This window comes from Cuculus canorus, chromosome 22, assembly GCF_017976375.1.
Source record: "Cuculus canorus isolate bCucCan1 chromosome 22, bCucCan1.pri, whole genome shotgun sequence".
In the NCBI taxonomy this organism is placed as follows: domain Eukaryota; kingdom Metazoa; phylum Chordata; class Aves; order Cuculiformes; family Cuculidae; genus Cuculus; species Cuculus canorus.
The window spans coordinates 3,491,757-3,509,336 of NC_071422.1; the positions used below are offsets into that span (position 1 = coordinate 3,491,757).

The window sequence follows — 17,580 nt, forward strand, 5'->3', positions numbered from 1 at the left end:
AAATCAGTAAAAGTTTATATTTACAAGAGCTACCAAGTTCTTTGATTTATCTCATTTATGGATATTCAAGTTCACCATTTAAATTTGCAGCAGTACTTTACTGAATCCTTAAAGATAACATGTACTACAGCTTCTTGTGCAGAGGCGTGTGCTGAACTTGAAGACCTTAACAAAATTATTGAAATAATTACTGCACAGAGACACTGTAGCCCAGTGGAGAGACCTGCCAGCCTGGTGCCAGAGGCTCAGGGGAAGAGTTTTGCACTATCCGCACAATTTTGATACATAGTCAAAGCAAAAAACCCTTAAATCTCTTCTTGTGCATCTCTTTCAATCTTTTCTTCAGGATAATTTAGCAAAAATCCTCTGATAGAATATGTTCAAAATGGATTTCAACTTGCAAACCAATATTAAACTTTTATGAATGTCTTGCTGGCGTTGGTGGAGGAGCTATGAAATGGGAGTTTAATAATCATTTGATCACTCATTTATAGCAGTTGCTTAAATGTCTGTATTGATAAAGTGTTTGACTTAAAACTAAGAAGTGGGTTGTCAGATTCCTAGCAATTCCAAAACTTGAGCAAAAGATTTTTACAGCTATTGTGTTATTGTAGACATAACTTTCACGTTATTAACAAAATCAGTTTACTAAACTCGGCTTTTAATATTACTAATTCATTAAACACAGTTTGCAGTTTTCAAAGCATTGAAGGTTTAATTTTTGGTAGCAATAGTTTATTTCCAGGACTTGGCTTCTGTAGTCTGATTGAGAAAGAATGACAGCTGCATTGCTTAAACCTTTTCAAAATAAACTCCAAGTAGAAGATCACCGCATGATGTTGGTGACTGTATATAAAGCTGACCACTTTTTGTCCCCTCTGCGTTTGGACACGAAGCCCATTTCTGTATTTTGAACTTCACCAAACCCCCCAAAAGGCACTCTTCTTATAAGGCTGTGGAAAAATGAATGGGAAGTGTTGAGCAAAGAGTCTTAAACCTCTTAGTAAAGCACATTTGGCACCCAGACTTGTACACCCTAAGGCAACCATGTGTATTCCCAGCAAGACTTAATTTTATCCAAAAGTGCTGGTGGCCCATTTGTATAACAGCAAGGACGCTGTCCCACAAACCTGTCACAAATAGTCTTTGATGGAGCATGACTTGAGTCAGAGTACTTGTGTGATTGAGGATTGCTTGGATGGTAAAGGTTTGCTAGATTGGATTCTGCCATTCACATGTTCTCCTTGAGCAGAGCCTTACAGGAAGAGTGCACCCAGCTGGGGCCTGGCTTTCTTAAAGAAAAACAGAAACAAAAAAGATAGAGCTTCTGTTAACTTAGAATTTGAATGAAGCTGTTGTAGTCTATTGGCTCAAAGTGTCTTTTGAAACCCGAATGGCACAGTGGAACGTATCTTGATTGATAAAACATATAGAGTAGGGGAAAAAAAATCATTTGTGTTAAAGGGAAATCTTAAGCTTTTGTTCTCGTTCAAATGAAATAGTGCAGGCGGATCGGCAGCACTGGCTATTGATCAGGGACTTGTGAAATTCTAGAGCAGGAGAATCCCTCTGAAGAAATGTTTTAACAACTTGGAGGTTACCAGAAGCTCTCAAAGACAGTTCAGAATGTGTTGCATCACGTTTTCTGATGTCCAGAAATCTGCAAGTGTCAATTTTGTATTTTAACTCCTTCCTTTTACCTGACTATCAGGGAAGCGTGCTTGAGGCTGACCTGACATGTCATGATGTCGACTTGCTAGGTGGGGGTCGCAAGGGACATTAACCTTGGAGCTATCGGTAAGACAACTTTCTTTCTCATTTCCTTCAGTACGCTTAAAGGTCTGGGGTGGGAGGAGGGAGGAGGTGAGCTCCACAGGCCTGGTCACTGGAATGTTGTTGAAAATCTGCCATTACCATGGAGAGATTCAAAGCACTGAAGGTAAAGGTTAAATTTAAATCTGTCCGTGTCCAGAAGGAGCATGGCCTAGATTATTGCAACTGGGATCAGTTTGAAAACAAAGATGAGTTTCTCTTCAGAAGAAAACTGGGCAGTGTTTTAGGGATGCTGGAAACAGTAAAGATTTTGAACAGTTAAATTTTTCCTCTGTAGTTGAACTCAGGTGGGGTTCCCCTGCTTTCCCCCATGAAAAAGCAAAGAACTTACACCCCGCTTCTTCTGAGTCTGAGAACACTGATAAGAAATGTGTCCAAGTAGATCTCTGCCAAAGAATAAAATTTTATCTTGAAAATAACAACAAAGCCAGCATATCCTGAGTTTGGATCCTTTATTTGTTGACCATGATAATGCTTAGAAGGCATTAATTGAGAGAATTGCTGTTAAACTGAGGGCAAATTGTGGTTGATCCCATTATAAAACCACTGGATTTCATTAATCACCTTTTTTGTGTATGGTGCGATAAAGTTGGTTCTAGACAAACAAATAGTGAAAGCTGAAGAACAGATTTGCAAACGGACCGTGAAATGCTTGGACATGTTGTATCCTTCATGGCACCGGCTCATCTTGCACGTTTTCTCAGCCAGAAGTGTCCAGACCTTTCTTTTCTTGATTGTACGTTTGTGCAGTGCTTTGAAAGGAGCAGAGACGTCGGAAAGAGCGTACTAGGCTAGAGGAGCATTCCAGGTTCAGTCACTCTTTCCATGGAACTGAACAGCATGCCAGTTCTGACAGCGACTGCAAAGGAAATGTCACTGGTGAGTAGAGGTGTTTTGCAGGGATTTTTCACATACAAAGTATTTGTTTAATTTCAGGTAAATTTTACTTGGCTTTCCTCGATTTTGGTCGCACAGAGTCATCAATGCTGTTTCGCTTGAAAGACCTTAAAAATAGGAGGATCTCTTAGCTCTGGATTCCCCAGTCTGCGTGGTCACATGGAGTTCCTGATCTGAAGAAGTGCAGTAGGACTGGTGGAATGTGCTCAGGTGGCCTCTTGGCAAAGGAGAGGATGGCAAGATTGTTACAGGGAAAACACCAGAGTGGATTGGCTTTTGCACATGTGGAACTGGGAGTAACTGTAGCAATACGCAATAGTCCGTACAGCTTTCATAAAACATATGTCAGTCTCTTATCAGTGAGGTTTATGAATCTAAAACACAACTTCAAAATGTATTTTTGTGATTATAAGCTTCCAAATTGCATTAAATGCAAAAAGAAAACAACAGGAGAAAGAATGAAGAGGAGCCCAAACCTCAGTTCTGCCCTCCTTGCTCCATGTCCAGCCTCCTTCCTCCGCACCAGCGAGTGTGCAGTTTGGCTAACTGCTTTTCCTATTTGAACTTTTGGCAGAGTTTGTCTAAGTGTAGGTTATACCATTACTTCTCTCTTTCTTTGAAATCTTCCCAGCAGCCTCTGTGAGGTGGTTGTATTTCCATTTCAAGGAGCGAGTCTCACGTGATGTTGTTCTGATGTTCCTTCAGACGTTTTCTCAGCAGCGTGCACCCAGCTCGAATGTAAGAGGGTATGTGGCACAACCATTAATTTTGTGAGAGGAAAGGAAGGGTCATTCTGGAGAGAATTCGGTTGTCCTAGCAGTCTTGCTCTTTTTGAATTCCCTGCCGTGCTGCTTTGACTTCTACAGAAAAAGTGAAAGGCTGCACAGGCTGAAAGTCCTGTGATTAAAAATAGTTCAAGTGCATAATTGAAGACAATATGGTGATGGGTGTACTCAGGAGAGCTGAATACATGTTGCACTGAGAGCACTTTGATGTTTCTTATGCTCACGCTTTAACCAGTTCCTGGCGGGCTGCCTTCTGACAGAACTCTCTGAAGACTGTTCTGCAGTGCCTCGCTGAACCCTACTTTAAGTAATCAGGTTTTGAGGTTCAATATATTGAACCAGTGAGGGAGAGAATTGGTGTAACTTTTTGCTGGCAGTACTGGCAGAACAAACACCGTAAAGGATAACCTTGTTTTAAGTTTCGTGTCTGTTTTATCAAGACCAGAGATCTTGAATTCATCCTTGTGCATCCTTGTGCACCTTCAGTCAAAATGAATTGCAATTACAGATTTTTTCTTCCCCCCTTTGTTCTGGGTGAGCTCTTTCCTTGTCCTTCCTTCTTGGCTCAGTGCTGGTAGTAGCAACATGGAGATCACAAGAGAGGGATTCTTCTTGCTCTCAGTATTGTGCATCCATGAGTTTGCAGTGGTTCCTTGGAGATGCTACAATGAGCTTTATTTTTGTGCACATCTTTCCCGAATGCCTTCTGCTCTATAACGTGCAGATATTAGAACCAGCATGCACCTGATCCGCGGCAGTGCAGGTATGGTGAAATGCCACTGCCCTCAACATCCAAAACATCTCAATATGTTTTTACCAGTGATTCTGGCTAGGGTCAGATATTCAGCGTGGAGTGTTCCGCTTTGGGCAGCGGGAAGAAGTTACAGGCAGCTGAAGACACCTCATCAGCTGTTGGTGAGCAGTGTGACAAAATATCTTGGTGTTACTGTTACTTCAGTTATCAGTCGTTGACACATCCACTTATCCAATGGAGCTTAGAACTGAACAGAAAGCATTCTTCTTGTAAGGCTGCAGGTCCAGCCTGTTAATATTTTATCACTTTATTTCCCCCTCGACCAACCAGCAGTAGTAGCTGCTCTTAGAGTATGAAATACACATTCCAGTCCTCCCCATGTTTCCTGCTTTCTTTGTTTCTTTCTGCTGGTTCATTGGCTGTTCCTGTGCTCTTGGGGATTTGGGTTGTTTCTAGGTGAAGGAGTAGGAGCAATACGTTTTGCTTATTGTTCCTCTTGAAGATATGGGAAAGAGGAGAGGTAGAAAACCTGCACAGCTGAGGGAGTCTAAGCCTGTTAGCAGCAGCTGTGTGGGGATCCTGTGTTTAGTTAGCAGAAAAATTTGCTTGTATCTGCCTTCCCTTCTGCTAAAGTTCATACGGAGGAACTTGCATTGATCTGGTTCTTCTCACGAGCTGTTTGCTGCAGAGCTCATCCATGAGCTTGCTCCGAGTGGGAAGTGCACTGGAAACTGCTGCTCTGACAGCTGGAATGCACTTAAGGCAGATTTTTTTTTTTTGAGTGGGAAGGAATAAATTACTCTGAATTAAATAAATGAAATTACATTGTTCAGTGCAGAATGAGCTCATCCTGTGGATGTCTTCAGGCAGATTCTAGCTATCGAGCATCAAAGAAGAACAGTCTTGTGAGATGGCTCTGAAGCAGCTGCTGAGTCTTCTGGGTGACTGCACACACATGTCCTTCCACAGCTCAACTAAATTGTCTGATTGAAGCACCCCAGGTTAGGAGATCATTTGTCATGCCAGAAGGACGGGATGTGATCTAGAGGGACTTGGACAGGCTGGAGAAGTGGGCCTGTGTGAACCTCATGAGGTTCAAAAGGCCAAGTGCAAGGTCCTACATCAGGATTGGGGCAATCCATGGTTTCCATACAGGATGGGGGACAACATGATTGAAATCAGCCCTGCAGAGAAGGACGTGGGGTGCTGATTGAGAGAAGCTCAATATGAGGCAGCAATGTGTGTTCACAGCCCAGAAGGCCAACCTTGTCTTTGGCTGCATCAAAAAGAAGCATAGCCAGCTGGGTGAGGGAGGGGATTCTCCCCCTCTATTCTCCTCTCATGAGACTTCACCTGGAGTCCTGCATCCAGTTCTGGAATCCCCAGCGTAAGAAGAATATGGAACTGTTGGAACAGGTCCAGAGGAGGCCACAAAGATGATCAGAGGGCTGGAGCACCTCTGCTGTGAGGACAGGCTGAGACAGTTGGAGTTGTTCAACCTTGAGAAGGCTCCAAGGAGACTTTAGAGCAGCTTCCAGTACCTGGAGGGGGCCTACAAGAAAGCTGGGGAGGGACTTTTTACAAGGGCCTATAGTGATAGGATAAGGAGGAATGGCTTCAGATTGGAGAGAAGATTTAGGTTAGACAGTGGGAAGAAATTCTTCATGCTGAGGGTAAGGAAGTCTTGGCCCAGGTTGCCCAGAGAAGTGGTGGCTGTCCCCTCCCTGGAAGTGTTCAGGGCCAGCTTGGATGGGCCTTTGAGCCCCCTGTTCCAGTGGGAGGTGTCCTTGCCCATGGCAGGGGCTGGAACTGGATGGGCTTTAAGGTCACTTCTAACCCAAACCGTTCTGTGATTCTATGATCTTTGTACTCCTTACATTAACGTATGGATTAACCTTTGCATGCAATGCCTCAACAAGATCATTTTTTCCTTTGGAAGTGTAAAGAGTTGCTTCTGAATCTTTTTGACAAAATGGAGATCTTTCGGCTGCAGTCGGGTGTTCAGGCATGGATGCTTCGGCTCTAGTTGTATGAAAGGCTGTATGTGTTCTGAGTAATCACATCTGTGGTGAGTTCCACTGAAATGAAGTAATTCTAATTTTTAGTCTTGAAACTGGTTTTATCCTGCTATGCTTGCTTGCAGCTGATCTTCCCGTTTGTTAGGAATGCTGCGTTGAGAAGATCAAAGCTCTATACTCAGCATCTTGCATACCGACAAGTCAGCTGGTTCTCTGGCTGCCAGTTATGTTCTACCTGTGAGATAGGGAAGATGGGATTAGTTCTTGTCTATCAACTTCTGGAGAACTTAGGAGTTTCCATCAGGAATGCTCTTGAAAATGCTGGAGCAGAAGAGAGCAGTGGCTTGGTGTGCTGGGGTGCATGCACAGTTTTTATACCAAGGAGCTGCCTAGGAGAGTTGGGAAAAACTGACTGGAAGAATCTCTGTTGAGAGGCAAGTTATTGAGCTGTTTGTAAAACTAATTAATTATTCACTATTCTTTCTTATTGAAATAATTTCCTTAGCACACTGAATAACCGACTGTCTAAGTTTGTTACCAGAGCTGTAACAATGGTGTCTTCAAAAATATTCTGTTATAAAAAGCTTTTCTGGGTGGGACAAAAGTCTGATCCAGTGGGAGGTGACCGTGCCTGTGGCAGGTGGTCAGAAGTGGGTGAGCTTTGAAGTCCAGCCCAAACCATTCCATGATTCTGTGATTCTCTAAATAAGCTTTATTTCAAGTACTGGCATTAAAAAACAGAGGAATATAATCCAGTTGAGTTAATTTGTACAATTTCTACGCACAAATCTGTTTTTCCAGTCTTGTGATCAGAGATCATCAGATTTCTGATGGTGGTCCAGAGAGAATCCGTATGTTTTTCTTCTCTTCTTTTGTTCATTGCTTGCCTGAATCTCGGTTGTGAGGTTTTAGCCTTTTCTCTTATGTCAAATAGATTCCTTCAGCTGTGCGCGTGTGCTTAGGAAGGCGTGCAGCACAGTATGTGAGATTTAAAGGGCATGAGTTAACTGTTTCACAGGGCCAGAGCAGGATCTGGGGGGTGAAGATGGCATCTTCCACACTGCAGGAGGGTGCTCAGGTGTGAGAGGCGCTTCCAGCAATGCTGGGCTGTTTTGCTCTTGTGTTAGAAATAGCTTAAAAAAATCCTTTTAGCAACCAAGCTAAGGTTTAAGGTAGAAACAGGTGAAGAGCATCGGCTCTCTGGCTATGTTAGCAGAAGTTGCTGAAATGAGGTAGAAATGGGCAAGTACTTGAGTAATTCAATATTGTAAGTTCTGTGAGGTGTGGGCATGACAAGATGTTTGTACACACAGAAGAAAACAACATAGTTGTCCAGCTCTTAGTTGCTGTGATTGGCTCCTGCTCTCCCTCAACCAAGGAATGGTAATAGTGGATTTGAAAATTATATTTAAATGTAAGAAATAAATTAAAAGTCAGTGCTCTTCTCTTAGAGCACACAGTTTGGAGTCCAGCATGACAGGTGTAGAGTCCAGTCCTGTGGTGGGAATCGACGTCCTCTTCCTCAGAGGCAACACTTAGAACGTTGATTCCTTTAACTTTACTAACTTTTACTTGAACTTTTTACATTAATCCAATGTTTTCTCTAATTATATCAAAGCTATAAATTTGAGTGCTTGGAATTGAGGTACAATAACATTGCTCTCCATGAAGACCTTTCCTGCAAGGTAGAGATTTTTGACAGACTGAGCAAATGGCTGTTTTATGGTAGCCTTGTCCTGTTTGAACTGACAAGTACAACTGGAAGTATGTCGCTGCAGGTGTGACCTTCTGAGCAGAAAGATGTCCTATTGAGTTTAGCTTCGTTCAGTGCTGTCTGTAAGAGATGAATTAGCTTGGGAAGTTTTCTACACAGTGCTTCTACAGAAAGAATAACCTTCAGAGAAACAGGTGAAAAGGAAGTTGTGTATTAGACCAGGTGAATCAGTCGTCTCCTTTGTTAATGGAGTTTATTCTCCCTTCTGAAGGTCACTCAAAAGTGCAGGATGTAGTTTGTCTCACGTATGTAACTTGTTCAGGCTGGCTGGAGTGAATATTTTGTGTCTGAGTGCACCCGGATGCTTGTCGTGAGCACGCCAGAGCTCACCCCTTTCTCCTAGCAGTGGGACACACCTACGGTTACTGCCCGGAAGTGGCACTAATGCTTAAATATATGAAATAATGAGAGTAGTGCCCAGCCCTTCTGGCTTATTGTATACAGACTCCAGTAACATACTGTGGGGAGCTGCAAGGTGTGTATAGTGTGCTCCAAGGTGGGGAGTTCCAGGAGCCCTCCTGGAGGGAACACAGGGATCCTACTGTTCTTGTTGTGACACTTTCTTTCCTCCTGATGTGCTTCTTTCTGGCATGAAGTGGACTTTGAGTAACTCAAGAAACTTTTAATTTCTGAGTAAACCCTTCCCTAATCAGCCCAGGTAGGAGTATGGTTAACTGAAGCATGCCAAGTCTGCATACACTGCATTTTTATGTTTTCACTGGAAGGGATCATTATGAAAGCAGTGTGTGTTGAACCATGCAATGTGCAGAGTCTTTAAGAATCCCTGTCTATTAAAATACAGACACAATAGCAGTTTCAAAAGTGAGTAAAACCATACTTCCCATGAATATTTTTGAAACACCGCATTGTTCCTCTCTTTAACCAACTATTCCCTTTCAGCGAGATTGCAGCGGGCAGTGTTGTTTACTGATCTCATACACCCAGCTGTTATCGTACATAAACAGACTTGTTTCTCCCTGCTTCTCTGCCCTTGTGTTTTAGTTTTTAAGGTGCTCATCATAGATGTATACATTAACCACTGGAATAAAACCTCTCCAGTTAATATGTGTCCTACCCTTCAAACACCATATGTATGTGCTGATCAACCAGTATGAAGTGATGCAGGTCAGAAAATGGTACATTTGCTGTACCCGATGAACCAGGAAAAGAAATTGAAGAGGTTGAGCCTAAAAAGGTGTGAAGTGCGAGAACAGGCTTCCTAAAGGGGATAACAGAACCATGTTCTCCTAATAGCCCTTTTTTAGTACACTTCTGGATTGTCCCATGTGCAAGTCTGTCCTTTCTTATGGTCCATTTGGGGAGTTTCATCCGTACTCGATGTAGTTTGAGACATGGTTGAAGAAATTTCAACAGCCAAGTGGTGGAGTTTTTACTAAGTTTAGGAAATAGTCATGTTTTTCACTTTTTTCCTCTGTTTTCTCATCCAGAACTCTTCATGTGACCAGCAACTGGAGTGAGAAGGAAGTTCTTCCAAACAGTGGTTCCTGTTATCTCCTATAGATCAGTATCTTGTGGTGTAGATTCACAGCTTTTTTGCATTTGTCAGGGCACAGTCAGTGCCAGGAGCAGCCCTTCCTAATACAGGTGTTTCTTCTGCTCATGCTGCAGTCTGCATTGGGGAACTCCTCAGAGATAACACTAATGCTTCTATTTTGCGGTTTGACTTCAGTGCAGTCTTTATGTAAGGTTGAGAACAGTGGCTGTGGAAGCGCCGGAATAGCGCTGCTTAACTGTCAGCCCAGGTAGATGCAGTAGGAGAATGACTCATACAACCTATTTCTTCTCACTAACTAGAAAGGGTTAAACGTGGTGGATCCTGTCACTTCCCATGGGACTCCCTGAACAAGAACTACATCTATTGGCCTGATTTTACAAAGTGAGAGCATGTTGCTTGCATCTCCTCGGTGTTGCATATGGCCTGTCCCTGAAAACGTTCAAGGCGAGGTTAGGCAGGGCTCTGAGCAACCTGGTGGAGTTGAGGGTGTCCCTGCATTCTGCAGGGGCCTTGGACAGATGACCTTTAAAGATCCCTTCCAACCCAAACATTCTATAATTTGAAGGGTTTGTGTTAGGCCGGCCGGCCATCTTTAGCCGGATGAGTAGAGAAGTCAAGGGTGTCAGAAAGAAGTTGACAGGACTTGAGTGGGAAGGCCAGGACAGCGAAACAGGTGAAATGATTTCAGGGATCCAGCTTGATCCTTGTGTACTTTATGATGGTCCGTTCTCCAGATGAGGACAACAACTGCCAAGTCTTTTCTTTGTAGGTTTTTCTTTCAGTTAAAAACTAAAATAGTCTCATGGTAATGCCGATGCACAGGGCTGAAAAAAATGAGTGATAAAGTGGGATGTGTATCCAGCAGACAGTGGCTGCTGTTTCTGCTGGCTGAAGATGGGGGTAAATCAAGTGATACAGATCCATGTGGGTGAGCAGGGGGATTCCACCCAAGGACTGGAAAGATGTCAGGATGTGGCATCTCTTGTGTGTTACAGGATCTTTCTGAAGGACTGTTCTGTCTGACTGTGACTACAAAATCAGCTGATAGCGCAGTGGAGGATCTTGCTGTTTGACTTGAATCTGTCTGGCCTGTACCTGAAGAACACGTTTGGACTGTGTGCTGCTGCAGTGAGTCATCCTGCTTTCCCAACAGCGCACCCATCCCGAAAACAGACGCCTTATTAGAGTGCTTCCACTTTGAGATGTGTAAGTTGTATAAATTCATCTCAGATTCTTGAAGCAAAAAAGTCTCTGAAAATCCTGGATTGCAGTAAAAGTTTCCAAAAAGATTTTGTGTGGGCAGGTGAAGGACCACATGCAGTAACATCAAAGCTGTGTTAAAAAAAAACCTGGTGCATTCAGATGATGTGATCTCGATCTTCTGTGTTCTTCAGTAGTAGACTTTTCTAGATATGGTAACTGAACACAAGGTAGGGGCAGTGTTTGGGTTGGGAGGAGAAAGCTAGACAACAGTAGTGTTTTTTAAGAAACTAAGTGTGCTTTTGTTTTGTAAGTGACTGTGGTGGATTGTATTCCATTTGAATCTCTTCCTCTGCAGTTCCACGAGTTCCACTAGGAGGAGGGCACCATTTCCAATTAAGGATGCAGGGTAAACTACTTTACAAGAGTATGGTGAAACTCAGGACAGCGATGGAACAGCTTTTTACTGGTATGAAATCTGAACTTTGCAAAGTTGCTTGCAGGCTTGGTCACCAGCGTAGCAATAGCAAATAATAACACTTGAATTGTATCTGTGCTGTCTTCTGTGGCTGTATATGTTTCAGGTTGAGGTCCCACAAGCTTGAAATGCAAAGAAGTTGTGTGTTTCACATCTCTAACCATCCTGTGTTTCTTACCAAGCTTCCAATACTGAGTAAATTGATGCAGGACAGACCAAAACAATGTTTCTTGTAACTTTTTCTCTGTGAAAGCGTGTATGTTTTAGATACTGAGCTGGATCTGGCCATAGAGACTCTGAGCTTTGCTCCTGTAACAGGAACATGAGTGGTATGTAATTCACAGGACTTTTGCTTGTGTTAGCAGGAAACTCTGCTCTGTTCCAAACTGAGAGCACAAAATCTTTGGGGAGGAGAAAAAGACAATCAGGCCTTAATACCAGAAGACTGGGAATGATTGTGGTTACTTCCAGAGACAGGATTACTTGATGAAAATTGAGATCTAATGTGGGATTAAACATACATTTCCTTGTTATACTGGTGGTGCAGACCTGTCATTATAACAGTTCAGCCTATGCAGGTGTTATTGCTGTCTGGAAGATGATGTCTGCTGACTGAGTGAAAGGAGAAGCAAAAGCGTATGACTGTGTAAAATGATTTGTTTTTCCTCAATTAATTGTCTAAATAAGTGAGGTGTTTTAGAAACAACAGCTGATTGAACAATCTAAAATCAGGCAAAAAAGTTAAACCTCATGGTTTTATTTATCTTCAGCATGCAAGTGCCTAGTCCCTTTTATCTGCTAAGAATGTTTTAGCTTTCTTTCTCACCTTGCCTCTCCTAATCCCTGAAGAACACTTGTGCTGCTGTAGGAATGGAGCTGGCTGGTGAGATCTCTGCCTTTGCATCGCCAGGGAAGGCTTCTGCCCGGCCTGTGCGGACATACAGTGCACTAAAATCGTAGCACAGCGTGGAGTTCATTGGATCCTGGATGTGCTTTTGAATTTAGAAAAACCTTGTAAAATCCACATTTACCTGTGTGTGAATCTCAGGCTGTGGCACTGCAGTGGCCCATGGCCCACAGGGAAGAGCTGGGCGTCACCTTCCGATTGCTGCATTGGCAACTGGTGTTTTGTGGAACAGTAAATGGGTAATACTGATTGCATCAGGGCTTGTTGTGCTGGGTACCACATTCTTAAACTTGTTAGAAGGTAATAATAATCAAACTATACTTCACTACTTAAATGAAGCTTAATTTTAGCCAAGTGGTTTTTGGATGGGAATGGCTAAGGCAAACTTTGGGTTTGAAATATTTATTATTGCTTCTAGAGTTTTGCACACAAATTTCAGTTGCAGCCTGATGTAAGCGGGTTCTAGCATTCCAGCAGATGGCTCTTCAGTGTCCCTTTTGCAACCCATATTGGGGAAAAAAAAAGCCCGAAAGATTGAGAAATGAGACAGAAGATTATGGCTACCTAGCTTAGTTTCAATATTTATTGTTGTATTTTTGTCACTGTTTTTCCTTTTCGAGGTTTTCTGGACTTTGGCTCTGTTCTTCGCAACCTGTGGTGGTTCGTCGTGTGCTCCCATCAGCACTGTAAGAAGGACCTCACTGTTTAGAACCACTTCTGCTTGCCATCATTTAAAAAACAAAGGAACCAAATACTATTTCACTTTTTCCTGGATTTCTGTACTTTTAAATTGAATTTTAGGAAGACGGATCTTAACTACCTTTTAGTGGAGGTGAGATAGAGGAAATAGTTATGTAACTGCTCAGTATATTTGCCTTCACCTGAGTCATCTAAGTGCCCTCTGAGATACCTGCTGCTCTGCAAGGTTCACATGGAATAGTTGTGAGGCTTGGTAATTCCATGCAATGAGGAAGGCAGAACAGGCTGACAATCAATTTTATTCTCAGAAATGGACATCGGTGCTTGGTTTTTTAGCATGGGATTTGTGTTGAGAGAAGGAGAATTGAAAAGACAAATTTTGATGTGTTGTTCATTGATCATCTCCTGGAGAACTGCACAGCACTGCATCTTCTAGAGAGGAAGGGAGCTGCAGACCTTTGGGAGATGCAGACTGGTAAGACACTGGTGCAACTTTTCTTTGCTGGCCGTAGTTAACAGTTTTGCTTTTCTAGCTTTCGTTTCTTTCCAACTTTTTACCAGTATTACAGCTGGGAGGTGTTAGCATGTTCTTAACCACCATTAAAAATCCCCAACCACCAGCACGTGGAGCTTTATGAGAAGATGGATTTTTTTCAGTTGGGCTGTTACTACAGGTGTCACAGGGAGCTGGGGCAGGGACCCCTGAGGGGAGCCTGTGTGGAGCCAGTGAGGTCCTGAGCTGAGCTGGTGGTGCTGGTTTATTGCGTTTCTGGGCTGATAGAACAGTATTGTGTCAGGACGTTCCCAGAAGTGTCTAAGCTGTTTACAGAGAGAATGTAACCGTGAAAGCAGCATGGTTGTGCTCATCTTGTGCTTGATTGCAGGAATCTGGACCTGAGGTGGTTTGACCTCTGCCTGCAGCTTCTCCTGCATTGTTCACAAATGGGTCAGACCCATGTGCATCCTTTCCAGTTTCTCTCAAGAGCCTGGTGAGAGGGAAGTTCCTGATCTTGCCAAAACACAAACAGAAAATAAAAAAGGTGTAGTTTTCTTTACATGCTTTCTCCCATAGCTTTCCAGCTCTTGAAGCTTTGCCATGGAGGTCTGTGCTTGTCTCTGTGTGACCCCTTCCCCTTAGGGCTAGCACCCTTTCCCCTTTTCACAGTGATTTCCTAGGAGGCTGGAAGACCAAGTTCTACCCGTCTTGTGTTTGCAGTAAGTAAAAATCTTTCAGTCCTCTCGTTCTTTGGTGGGTTTTTGTCCATGGATACTGGCAGAACTTCCTGATGTCACTGAGAGCCTTGGGTTAATGACTGAGAGGTGGCAGCAGTAGGTGGTATCGTTTGGGGTGTTGCTGTTTGAAGTGATGCTGCTTCACTCTAAATACCTTCCTGTTGTGTTGAGGTCCTCCCGCCTCTGCGATACTGCCTTCCTAGCGTTGCTGACTGCCAGCTTGGAAGAATTTCTGTCTTCCAGAACAGTACAAGAGGTAGCAGAAGGGGTGAAATCAACCCTTTATTGGCTCTGTTGTCTGAGTCCTAGATACAGTAACCTGCTTTTTGATGCAAATTACGCTTCTTATGAAGACTTTTTATTAGGTCCAGATTTCAGCTAGGTTTGAGTGGGCTCTAGAACATCCTGCCTGCATGTTGGTGGCAGAAACCCATCAACTGTTGCTGCTGCTTTGAATTTATTGGTCTGATCCTTTTGAAGCAAGTGTTTTCCTTCTAGATCCCTTGATTTCTGGGCTCCGGCCTGTGCTGGACCACCAGTCTGGCTCGATGTGTGTCTTGTTCTCTTTAGGGTTCAAGAAATGAAGATTTCTTTGGTTTCATTTATTTTTTTTAGGGAAATAGCATGTTGTGATCACAGCTGTCAGGTAACTCTTGACTCTTAGAAGTCGGAGTTTCTCCAAAACTGTTCCTGGTGGATTATCTTAAAAAAGAGAACAGGTAAATGCCAGGTACTGTCACCACTGCACAGCTTTATGAAAGGCCTATGCAGATATTGGTGAAGTGACTCTTGTGTTTTATTTCATCTGCAGGATATTCAGGTTGCCTTCAACCAAACAGTTTCTTTCTCCTTAATAGACAATTTGGAAAAACTAATGATCTGTTCCAGAGTAGTTGGGATTACTTTTTATTCTGTATGCGTAGAAGTAGTATCCACTCTGTGGTGGGAGAGACAGTTAAAGAGAAGAAAGCCTTACCACTAAAGTCAGTGAACACGGATGTTTATTACTTATCCTGGACCAAGCCTCAGACAGACTGATATTCAAAGGCTGAAGTGTAGAAATAGCTTGTCTCAGCTCTGGCAGTTTGTCGCATCTCAGTGAGCTGAAGCAGTAGCTCAGGCAGCCATCGCCTGCCTTCTTATTTCCATGGTCAGCCCTGAGTTTTGGGTTATAGACGATCGCAGAATCATAGAATGGTTTGGGTTGGAAGCGATCATCCAGTTCCACCCCCTGCCACGGGCAGCAACACCTCCCACTGGATCAGGCTGCTCAAAGCCTCATCCAGCCTGGCCTTGAACACCACCAGGGACGGGGCAGCCACAGCTTCCCTGGGCAACTTGGGCCAATTCCTCCCCACCCTCATTGTGAAGAATTTCCTCCTAATGTCTAGTCTAAATCTTCCCCTCTCCAATGTGAAGCCATTTCCCCTCGTCCCTCTGTAAAAAGTCCCTCCCCATCTTTCTTGTAGCCCTCTTCACATGCTCCAAGATTGCTATAAGGTTTTCTCCGAGCTTTTTTTCTCCAGTCTGAACAACGTCAGATCTCTCAGCCTGTCCTCATATGGGAGGTGCTCTATTGTACGGATGCAGAGAATTCTAGCTCCTTGTGAAAAATGAATCAGGGTCTTTCTGAGTATTCTGCAGTAATTGAGGACATTTGATTGCATGTAACCAGATGACTTGCCTTTGGCTTTGTGCTCCCAGATAGGCAGGAGACTGATGTAACGTAGTCTCAGGCTAATTGCAGCTTCTTTAAACCCTGTGTGGCAGTATATCAGCTATTTACATAATAATATTACTGATTAGGAATCTCAATTAAATTCTTCATGATGTTAATGAAGAGGGCAGCAGAGCCTTTCTGAGATTGTGAGGATGATTTTATTCACATTATTTATAATAGAGATCAATCTCATTTGCTGCGTTTGTATTTGCTAAATGCCAGCTTCCCTTTTCCTTGGCACAGGGTTAGAGGATGTGTGCTCTGTTGTTATAATAACTTTCTGCTGTTTGAAATGTAATTATTTCTACTCTCATTTGGTTTTAGGTGATGAATAGACACTGATGGGCACTAAAGCACAGACTTGTAGTGTGAGCTGTGATGGCACGTGCTTATATCTTGTCCGGTGGTCTGATTTGTCTGGGGAAGGCTTAGAGGCCACATGTCTCTTGGCCATAGTTTTCTCTGTTCTCAGTTCATTCATTTCAGCATCAATTGAATTGTTTGTCTTTATAATAGCATATCTGAGAGCTGCGCTGCACCAGAGCTGGTAAGTTTGGGTGTGGGAGGGGATTGACAACCAAGCCCTCAATACTGAACCTGTTCTAGTGTTTTCTGATCTAATCCATAAAATTTCATGGACGGATGTTGGATTGATCAGACGGCTGCTGAAACTTTAACAGAATTTTGAGAGACAGGATGTGTTCTTAGCATTGGAAAGGAAGAGAGACCAGTTTGAGAACTAGATTTCTAAGCCTTCCTGAAGTACTGTTTTTGTCCTTTGAGATCACTGATCTAATCGGCAAGGGGGCTGTCCTGTTCCGTTTTCTGATTGAGAGCCAGCGTCTGCAGTGCTTGTTGCTGGAAGCTGTTGGGTTGTCTCATTGATTTGTCTGCTCGGAGTTCAGCTGAGTGCTGCTCTCTGGTACGGTGCTTATTGCTGGTCAAGAACTCCTGTTTCCAGACAAGTTTAGGTCACGTGGGTTCTGAGGGCTAATGAAAGCATTAGCTAATGTATCTATTGATCCTTTGGTTTTGGTTATAAAGGACTGGCCTGTCGGTTTTGTTTTGATAGATCATTAGGTCTCTGGAGTTCTTCTGTAGGTCACCAAGCAAATAGCGTCAGGTATGCTTTGCTACGTAGAACCATGTGTAGACAACAAGGCTTTGTTATTTATACCCTGAAATAAGCAAAATTTTAGGAGATACAGTATCTTAATGCCACATCTTGGAAGAATGGTGTAGAAATTCTTGAATAGGAGTCTTAATTTAACTGTCATTAAAACTGCATACAATCTTACCTCTGCAGTGTCACACATTGGGGAGGAGCTCTATTCCAGAAGATCCCCACCACCCGCCTTTCGTGGCCAGTGCTTCGAGCAGGGTTGTGCCCACGGTATCGGCTTCAGGTGGGTGTGTTACGTGTATTTGCAGTGTTCTCTCTCGTTCTATGCAGTGTACCAGAAACTGCACGTGCCTTGTATAGTTTGTTTCCTACCCAGTCCTCTTGTAATGTCCAGTTTTTCTAATAAACATCTTTTGAAGTCATTGCTTTCTGGCTGTTTTCCAAGGGTCTGAGTGTTCTCATGTGCTGCTTGTCCTCATTGATGGGATTCTCTTTGGACCGTGCAGGGAAGAGCAGGAGAGAAACTCAGAATCACTTCCTTTGGGTGGGAACTTTATTTTGAGCTGCCAGGTCAAAATGAAAGACCTTTTCTAGTAGTTTCTCCATGCTGAATATTTCCTTGGAATGTCCTAATGTTGATCAG

General features: G+C 43.2%; 1 long non-coding RNA gene across 1 annotated transcript; it reads left to right on the forward strand.

Moving 5' to 3' along the window:
* Positions 1-1,803: 1,803 nt before the first annotated feature.
* LOC128854282 (uncharacterized) lies at positions 1,804-17,372 on the forward strand. Its single transcript, XR_008453280.1, has 3 exons — positions 1,804-2,712; positions 10,573-10,783; positions 11,136-17,372. It is a non-coding gene; the product is annotated as an uncharacterized LOC128854282 (long non-coding RNA).
* Positions 17,373-17,580: the final 208 nt, after the last annotated feature.